The sequence below is a fragment of the Metopolophium dirhodum genome, chromosome 1 (assembly GCF_019925205.1).
Source record: "Metopolophium dirhodum isolate CAU chromosome 1, ASM1992520v1, whole genome shotgun sequence".
Taxonomy (NCBI): domain Eukaryota; kingdom Metazoa; phylum Arthropoda; class Insecta; order Hemiptera; family Aphididae; genus Metopolophium; species Metopolophium dirhodum.
In genome coordinates, this window is record NC_083560.1 from 100,154,972 (window position 1) to 100,165,791 (window position 10,820).

The 10,820-nt window shown below is 36.3% G+C and overlaps 1 pseudogene; it reads left to right on the forward strand.

The window, feature by feature from the left end:
• The first annotated feature begins 9,871 nt into the window (after window positions 1-9,871).
• On the forward strand, window positions 9,872-10,820 carry LOC132948728 (uncharacterized; annotated as a pseudogene).

Genomic DNA, 10,820 nt, shown 5'->3' on the forward strand with positions numbered 1-10,820 from the left:
GCCTGACATACACATCCGACTTCGACCCGAACACACTGAGTCCGCGGGCCGAGGACTCGCTACGCAGCTCCGCCGACGATAACTGTTGTAACGTTTTACCAGGCATTATGTACGATTAAATTACAAATGCTGTTGTTAAGCTGTCGGTCGGTGGGGTAGCTTGTGTTTGGTGTGTGTACATGGTTAAGAGGCTTTTTTTTTTTTCCTGACGTAAATATTGTGCGCTGTTTACGGAAGTTTATTAGCGATTACGTTGATTGGTCAGCTGTTGACGGTACCGCCGTTGCGTTCCCAGAATAGCCGAACTTGGTCGACGTACTCGGCGGCGGCAGTTGACGGCTGCAGCGGCTGAAACCGGTTTTGACCTGCGCGCTGTGCTGTTATCGACGGTAATGTCGCGGGACGAAAGGTAGGCGTTGCGGAGGGGTGGCGGTTGTTATATAACTACTTCCCAATCCGTATCACGGTTATGCACGGCTGCGCGGGATTCCCTGTTACGTGCTAGAAATAATTCTTACGTAATGTTCACTGGGAATCCTAGCTAACCAGCAAACACACTCCTGGCTAAAAGTCTTAATATTAACTTAATATAAGCAATCTACCGAGGTATGTGTCAGCGTGAAAAACTCTTACCTTTTCGCTGGCTTGAGGCGATGATTTCTCTGCGGGGAGCCAATTTGACGCGGCTACGACGGTGGTGGTAGGTGGTCCGCGGGGAGCCGGTCGTTTATGGGGTAGAATGGGTGGTTTTCGAAACGAATATGACAACACAATTTTGATAAACACTGATTTGTATTTATTAACGTATATAATTATATGGAATATTTGTACACGAAACGATATTGACAATAACAAAGAAACGAGAACCACTAACGGCGACTATATGAAAAATATGTAGGTTGTGGTCGTTACGTGTGTCTTTTTACTAGTAACTAGTCTACGACGGCCGGTACTCGTTCTACGCGACTCGCCTTCCCGTCCCACCTTGTGCCTTTGTGGCGTGGTGGGGGAGTTGGCGTTGTCGCGCTGTAGCCCGTAGTGGCGGTTGACGAAAAATGTAGACTGGTCGCTGCGGTACCTGTACTTTGTACTGGTGGCCGCTGCGTACCGTGTCACATCGGGCGATTGTAAACTCGGCCCGGGGAAAAAAAATATTCAAAAGGTCTATTGTAAACTCGGCCCCAGTTTTTTTCAGGTAAAAATTATTTAGGTGTAAACTCGGCCCGAGGTTTTTACAGGTAAAAACGATTGACATGTAAACTCGGCCCGGATTTTTTTCAGGTAAAAATGATTGACGTGTAAACTCGGCCCGAATAAAAATATTATACGTATGAACCATTTAGCATTACCCAGAGGACACCACGAGGAGGTGATTCTCATTATCCTCCAAAAATTATTTTCATTTTCATATTATTATTCATAGTATGAAATGCGTTATATAAATTTAAAATTGCATGTGTAAAAATTTAAGTAATATGTTTCATATGTTGTAAAAAAATATAAGTAAAATGTAATAATGTAAAATGTGTAAAAATATAATAACTAATAATAGGTTATAATATAAATTTATTTTTTGAAGTGAAAAGCCATATGTTTGACGTATTCAGTCACCGATATTTCCTTATTTTTATATTTTGTAAGTGTTTTTTCCAATAATTCTTTTTTTTTTAGGTTTTTGTGTTTTGAAACTGAAATGGTGCATTTAGGCTATGACAGAATATATATTGGGGTGAGTTGAATTGAAACTTGCATTAAAATGTGCATGAAATGATTCACATGCATTGGTTGTTAAATGCGTATCAACTAATGCACAGGCCCACACATCAGGCGGAAAAATAGCGGTTTTCCACGTTGGGACTCAACTATGCTTGCCATCGTGACGGTTGTGTAAACACTAAACACTAGTGAAACGTCGTTTCAAAAGTCCAATACGAAAATGAAATTATTTGTCTCAATGTTTAAATATATTTTAGCATTCGAACAAAATATTGTTCACGATAAGATATAGATAAGTACGTTATTTATTATTTGCAGATAAAATTATGTCGTGATAATTATATATTATTGATCAAAATTATCGGGCCGAGTTTACAACTGGACCTTTTTTATTATCTTAAATTTTCCGGCCGAGTTTACAATCTACCTATTTTATTACCTAAAATGTTCGGGCCGAGTTTACAATCGACCTATTTCACTACTTAAAATTTCCGGGCCGAGTTTACTACAAAAAAGGTAACCGCGGGCCCAGTTTACATTTGCCCGTCACATCGTATCTGGTACTTCGTCAAGAAATTCTGCATCGGTTGTCTGTAGAACATTTCTGCTTAACCACGTATTTATAATTCCAAATCTTGTACCAATTTGGTAAACGTTATTTTTTTTGTTGACGACTTTACCAATTATATTTTGTGTGTCTAATGGTCCACGATCTACCTTTGGAATATTAACTAAAAAGTAATTTCCAACTTCAATTACAACTAATTTCTTATCACTAGCTTGTATCATTTTTTTTTGCAGCTTTTTTTTGTCCTTCAAAAGCTTCTACTCTTTCTTTCTGAATTTTTTTTTCTTTTACACATGTGTCGCACAAAGATTCTTTGTTTATGATAGACACTTTAGAATTGCAATTTTTACAGTCGTATATATTATTATCCTTTTCATTAATTTGTTCGTTATCCTTTTCACTATCTTCTGCTTCTTCGTCACTATCTACTTACTTCAGTATTAATTAACTCATTTAAATCTTCTTCTGTTGTAATCGACTGTAAGATATCATTAGGTACATTTTTGCTAGAAAGTCCTATTTTTGGTTCACTTCCAAATAATGCTTTATAAGGGCTTCTGTTAATTATTCGATGTTTTGAGCAATTTTTTTGCCATTGAAATTTGAGGTAGGTAAGGAGAACAGTAAACACATTGGAGGCGCACAGTGAGAACGCGTGCGCACCGGTTGACTGCTATCGCAGAACTGAGCCATACTCTTAAAAAAAATTTGTATTGGATGGTTTTCTGATTGTTGCTTTATTTCTTTGATCATTTTTAATCGTTCTTCTCTACCTTGTCTTATTTCTTGTAACAATCTTTCCTTGTTGCCTGCTTTTTTTTGTTTTTCATTAACATTTTTAAATATTTCGTTTGGGACAACATTTGAGGTATTATTCAAATTATTGTCATATTCGTTTGAATATACATTTCGGAGTTGTAGTTTTCAGTCTGGTTGTAGCTTGCAGTATTCTCAATATTTTTTTCGACCATTATACTTGATTTTGTCCTAAAATTTCATATTATGTTTTAATAAACAAAAAAAAAATTGTAATTTTTTTAATATAAAATATATAATATTCATAGATTTATATAACAACTATGAATAAAAAAAAGGCAGATCAGCATTGAGGTGGAGGAAGTTTGTCCATCGTCCCTTCAGTCCTCGGAAAGGATAGTATAATTTTGCAGTCTTCGATTTGAATGCAATGACTGCATTCGATAAAAAACGATTCTGAGCGAACGGATGAATATTTTTTATTTTATTAAATATAAATATTATTCGTTTCTATTGCGATAAACAAAGCGTTAAAAATTGAAATCCCATTTTTTCGTAATTTTTCGGTGGTTTTTTCCGAGGCTTTAATAACTATTGAGAAAATCAAAAAACGACCTCCCAAAAGTATCAACTAGATCCAATTTGCTAAAAGATAAGATACTATATGTCGTAATCGGAGCTCCCCTTCTGGTAGAAACTTTGTCCACAGGATAAAAAAAAAAAATAAGAAAATAAACATCATTGTAAAACCACTAGATCCATCGCACCACTCAGAATCTAAAATAAAAAAAAAACTTTAAATAAGTACTACTTTGTAAAACCTTAATATTTTTTTTAAAAAGTTATTACTTTTTAAATTAATGAGCCTTACAATAAAAAATATTGATATGTTAAAAAACCATAAAAAATGAACTACCTAATTAGATAAATGTTTCTTTTCTAAAAACCAGATTTACAAATTTACTATACCTATTGAAAATTAAAAAAAAATATTTTTAAGTATAAAAAATGATAAAATAAACATAATATGGTGTACATTTTCGTCGAATTTCTATGTTTAAAAGCTTGTAAAAAATATTGAGAAAATAGTGTTTACCTTCTCTCCTCTTCTTGTTCGTTCAAAAAGCTTTATGCGTCATCATTGTATTTTGATTTATTTTTTGCAGCTGAACCAGTACCCATTTTCATTTTTTTTAAAGTTTAAGTTTTTTTGTATGAGTCTCTAATAGTTCTCCATCGTGTCTTGCAATCATTAGCTAAAACTTTATATTATATTTTTTACAGATTTTTGGCTACAGGAGAGAGTTACAGGTCCTTAGCGTTTCAATTTAGAATTTCGCATAGTTGGATAAGCATAATAGTACGAGAAGTCCTTACAGCAATTTGTGCAAAATTGAAAAATATAGCAATTCCACAACCAACTGAAAATCTTTTAAACAATGTTTCCGCAGAGTTTTATAAAGCATGTAATTTTCCGAACTGCTGTGGTGCGATGGATGGAAAACATATTCGTATTGTTTGTCCCGCTGACTCTGGCTCAATGTACTTTAATTACAAGTCTTTTTTTTCCATTGTACTATTGGCGTTAGTTGATGCAAATTATAAGTTTTTTTTGTGGACATAAGGTCCTACGGGAAAGAAGGCGACGCTGGTATTTTTCCTAAATCAAATCTGGGAAAATTAATTTCATCTGGGGAATTTCCATTTCCAGAGCCTAAGTGTTTACCATTTACAGATATAGTTTTACCTCATGTTTTCGTGGGGGACGAAGCATTTAAATTAACAAATAATATGATGAGACCATATCCTCGAGAACAGTCAAAGGCAGATGTCACAAAAGCAATTTTTAACTACCGACTAAGTCGAGCTCGAAAAACTACTGTAAATACTTTTGGAATTCTGTGTCAGTCGTTCAGAGTATTTTTCACTCCAATCAATATTCTACCAGAAACAATTGATGATTTGGTGATGGCGGCTTGTATTATTCATAACTTATTACGAGATGAACGTACAAATTATTCGTTTAAGTATTCGAATGAAAATGATATAAATATGGAACTTCCGAAAAACATGATGCCTTTTAATGCCGTAGAAGGAAATTCTTCAAATGAAGCTTTTCGTGTACGCGAATCATTCAAAAATTATTTTAAAAGTGGAGCTGGATCAGTTAGTTTGCAGACAAAACAAGTGACAAGGACAAGTTAAGAATATTTCACATACAATTTGTAAAAAAATGTAATAATTTAAAAAAGTAACTAATAATATAAATGTAATATTCAGTATTCTATTTTATTTTTTTTCTAACTACTAATTGTTTTGGTGTTTTACCACTTTTTCCGATACTAAATGAAATTTCTTTCCAAACATTATCCTTTATGTTATTGTCTCTATAGTTCTTGTCTTTTAACTTGTATAAAATCAGTTCGTGTTCGACTCCCGTCCGAGCAACACGTATGTTAACGTTTAGTACGCCTTTATAGCTTCGATAGCGTAAAGACCAGTCTTCTCCGATACAGGTAATATGATATTATTCTCCCGTTATCTTGGCCCGTAATTACCGAGACACACACAACAGCCGCATTACCTAATTAAACGACCGCCGACCGCTCGCGGTCGTTACCGGCCCAAGGCCACCCGACACCTCTCACCTTATCAGTTTTCGTAATGAGTTCATCGTCCAAAACTAAGACCGCTGCCACAAAGCATATCAACAAACCACCTCTATCACCATAAATTCTCGTTAAAACTAAAATACCACAAACTAGCAATAAGTCACCAGATGACTTTTCCGACAGCGACGATATCTGGCAAACAGTAGACTCAAATAAACGACTCAGATCACCGCTTACCAAATCTCCTTCGCACAAAAAAGGAGACCCAAACATATTCATCACAAAAAACCGATATGCACCGATATCTCCCACCACCGAAAATGAACCAATGGACAGCACGCACGAACAGCCCACTGATAATGCCACCGTTATCAACACCAATAAAATAAATCTTCCTCCTCCAATATTCATTCAAGCTCAGCTAAACTTCAACACATTCTGTATCAAATTAAAAGAAATTACAGACTCCACAAGTTTTGCATGCAAAACTACTACCAAAGGTGTCAAATTACAAACCTTCAGTTCGGATTCATACAGATCTGTCGTTAAATTTCTAAAAAACGAAAATGTTTCCTTCCATTCTTACCAGTCCAAAGAAAGCAAACCACTCAGAGTAGTAATCAGGAACCTACATCCTTCTACCGACAAGGACTATATAACCAAAGAGCTATCCGAACTAGGTTTTCAAGTCATGAACATCACAAACGTTCTCCAAAAATCTACTAAAACTCCACTGCCTCTTTTTTTTATCGACCTCGTACAGTCTCAGTCTAATCAAGAAATCTTCAAACTAAATTCTCTCTGTTACTCCAAGGTCAAAGTAGAAGCACCCTACACTAAAAAGGAAATTCCCCAATGCAGGGCGTTGTCAGTCCTACGGTCACACCCGTGGTTACTGCAACCATACCCCAAGATGCGTTCGCTGTGGTGATACTCACGATTCTTCCGAATGTCAAAAATCTCGAAATGAACCAGCCAAATGCGCACTTTGTGGAGGCTCACATCCTGCTGACTACGGGGGTTGTCAGTCCCAAAAGGATATCCTCAAACACAGAAAAATTATTTCAAATTCTAATTCAAACTTCAGAACCAGCCACGCCATTACTGATAATGTCAATTCAAATCTCACCGAAAATCTCGCATCGCCTAAACATTTTCCTCCCCTTCCCAACTCAAACTCATCTCAACATCAAGCAGCAACTCAGGAGAAACCGGATCAATCTCCAACGAATAATCTCTCCGTCTACCTCTCCTCATTTGTTAATGAGCTAAAATCATTAATCAACCCACTAATCTCACTCGTCACGACCCTCATAGAAAAACTCATACACAACGATGGCCGCCGTTAATAACTCTAGTCACCCACTCTCAATCTTATTGTGGAACGCTAACGGAATTATTAATAACATCAACGAACTTCAACTCACCCTTAATGAAAATAGAATCGATATCGCAATGATATCCGATACTCATCTCACCCAGAAAAACTCCCTCAATATCCAAGTCTACGAAGCACTCAGAGCAGATCACCCGGACGGCTCCGCTCACGGAGGAACTGCTCTACTTATCTCACGCAGAATACCTCATTCTCTCTTCCCCCCTCATACTTCAGACAAACTTCAAATCATTGCTTCTTCCATAGTTCTTAACTCAATCCCAATCTCATTTGCTTCTGCTTACCTTCCTCCAGGATGCCAATTTCCTGCAAATGAACTAACATCCTTTATACTCTCACTCAATCACATATTCAACGCTAAGCACCTAAACTGGGGCTCCAGATATACCAACACAAGAGGCCGTTCCCTTCTCAGGGTCATGTCCTCCTCGCACGCCAAAACTATCACTACGGATGCTCCTACATACTGGCCTACGCATGCTAACAGACACCTGGAAATTCTTGACTTCTTTCTGTCAAACCTGCCAAAACACCTCAAAACTCAAATAACCAACCTAAATGATTCTGCTTCAGACCATACTCCAGTTCTATTGCAAATCAATACCCAAGCCCCGAGCAAGCCTAGTTTTAAACAAATAAATTGGCCCAAATTCCGCAATATCTTATCGAATAATACTAACCTAAGCATAAGATTAAAAACTAAAGAAGACATAGATATGGCAATCACTTCTCTTACTGAAAACATTCTTCTCGCAAAAAACAAATCACTTTCCCCTACGTTAAATACGATAAGCTCCAATCATATAACACCTGAAATAAGTCACCTCATTATTGAAAAACGTCGAGCCCGCAACAAATGGCAGCACTCCCACTACCCAGACGATCGGCATATTTACAACTCTCTTTCAAACAAACTTAAAAAACTTCTCAAGAAACATAAAAATGTTCTTTACGAATCACACTTATCATCACTATCACCAAATAACGGTTCCCTATGGAGAAAAACAAAATCCTTACTCAGACACAAGACAATATTCCCTCCTCTTCAACGTCAAAACTGCAACCTCGCTGTCTCTGCTCAAGATAAGGCCGAACTATTAGCTCAACATTTTTCCAACGTCTTCAAACCACACTCTATCCTCCCTGACAACTCTCATCTAGATCAAGTGAACAAATTTATCAATTCACCACTCTCTATGTCCTTACCCGCCAAACACACCACCCCAAATGAGATTTCTTCAATTATAAAAACACTCAAGATCAACAAATCACCAGGCCACGATCAGATAAGTAATACAATTGTCAAAAATCTCCCGGCCAAAACAATCATTCAACTTACCCATATTTATAATGCCACCCTTCGTTTATCATACTTTCCTTCAACCTGGAAATCAACAGTTATTATTCCAATACTAAAACCCAGCAAGCCTCCTGATAAAGCTGACTCACACAGGCCTAACCTAACCTCAAGAGACTATTAAACATTTCTGACGAACAAAATTCGTTACCAGATTTCCAATTTGGTTTTCGCCCCAAACATGCCACTTTTCACCAACTACATCGTGTTGTCGATTTAATTGCCTCCTCCCTCGAAACGAAGAAATACTGTTCCGCAGTATTCCTTGACGTCGCCCAAGCATTCGACTAGGTCTGGCACGCTGGCCTCCTACACAAATTAAAAAAAAAACTATCCTGCGCCATACTATCTCTTACTCAAGTCATATATCAAAAACAGATCATTCAATGTTAAAATGGAATCCACCTTTTCCGACTCTTACGATATACTTGCTGGCGTACCTCAAGGAAGCGACATTGCCCCGTTTTTGTACATCATATTTACAGCTGACATTCCTACCACAGAAAACACTACTATGGGTACATATGCAGACGACACTGCCATTCTTGCCGCTGACTCCGATCCAGACATTTGCTCTCACCATCTCCAAAACCATCTCAACATGCTTTCAAAGTGGTGCAACACATGGAAAATCAAAGTAAACGAACTCAAATCTACACATATCACCTTCACCCTCAGACCTAAGGACTGTCCTGAAGTTTCTTTCAACAATTCAGTAATTCCCCACTCAAGAGAAGCCAAATACCTCGGCCTGCTACTCGATAGGAGACTCACCTGGGGTCCTCATCTCAAAAATAAAAGGAAACAGCTCAACTCCCGCCTACACGTCATCAGACCTCTCCTTAAATCAAACATGAACCTGTCCAACCGTTTACTTTTATACAAAAGTCTCCTCCAACCAATATGGTCATACGGAATCGCCCTCTGGGGCACTGCCAAACCATCAAACATTCGGACAATCCAGGCTTTCCAATCAATATGTCTTCGCATGGTCACCAAAGCACCTTGGTATATTACAAATGCCTCTTTACATTCATGATCTCAAAGTTCAATCCATCAACCAAACAGCAAGACGAGGTCTTGTCCGCGGAGAAATCAGATGATTTTTTGATGACTATCACTGGAGACACATCATCTGAAACGGATTCAGATACTGAATAAAACTGACCTTAATTGTTGTAAATATGAATTTAATTTGTGTAAATAAATGTTTAAAAATATGAGTAACTATAATAAATATGACCATAGTTTTTGTAAATATGAATTTAATTTTTGTAAATAGCTGTTTAGAAATAATGACTTTTTTAAGAAATATGAGCAATTTTTTTAAATATGAAATTTGTATTTATTTTTTAGTTATAATTTCCTACTACATGTACGGATGTAATAATACCTATTTGGTTTTAATAATAATTGTATACAACGTAGGCATTGTGTTTGGTGCAGAACAATAAGATAAAAGTACAATGAACAGTAAAGAAATAAAAACTGTAGATTATAACATTATTGGTAATAATTATTACGATCGTGTAATTTATTATGATTATCTGTATACACGGCGGCGGCTGTCGATAGCGACGCATGACGGTAGCGGTCGACAACTAACGACCAATCACAGTGCACCTGACTCTCGCCGGGGGGTCTGACGACTGCCGGCGGCTCAGTTGCATGCGTGAAAGTGGGCAAGGTTATTCTGAATAGAGTTTAGTCCTGGAAATATTGATTTAAACTTAAATAAACAAACCGTACAGCAATTCGATGATACTTTTTTAAACAAATCAGCAATAATTACAACATCGAGTTAGGTACCTATTAACTTTCATGATATAATTTATTTTTATTAATGTTGTATAAAAAATGCATTCATAATATATTTTTTTAATTTTTAGATACAAAAGTTGATCACTTAGCAAATTATACAGCATAAATCAAATTGAAAATGGATAAAATATTATTAAACCAAGAAAGAATGCTTAACTTTTTAAGACGTCAACAAATTGGTGAACCAAGTACCTATCGCTCAAAGCGAAGAATTTGATGAACATTTTTAAAATTATGATCCATTAAATAAACTTGAGGACTTTTTACATGTTACAGAATTATTGAAAAATGAAAACTACTACAAATTACTTGTGAGATACCTGCATGTTATCACAATTTATAAATATTAAGAAAATTGTTATTCTATTTTTATTTTTTACTAATATTTTACAGTGAACAAAACTTAATGTATGGTGGTTCTGATATACCCAGTGCAATAAAAATTATATAACAAAAGTTATATCAAATCAACTAGGAACAAAAATTACATTAACGGGATTATCTGTAGGAAGACGCCCAGCAACAGACGAAAAATTAGGTCTTCTTAAAACAAAATTTGTTGGACTTCTTCTTGGTGTGAAAAGTTATTTGTAG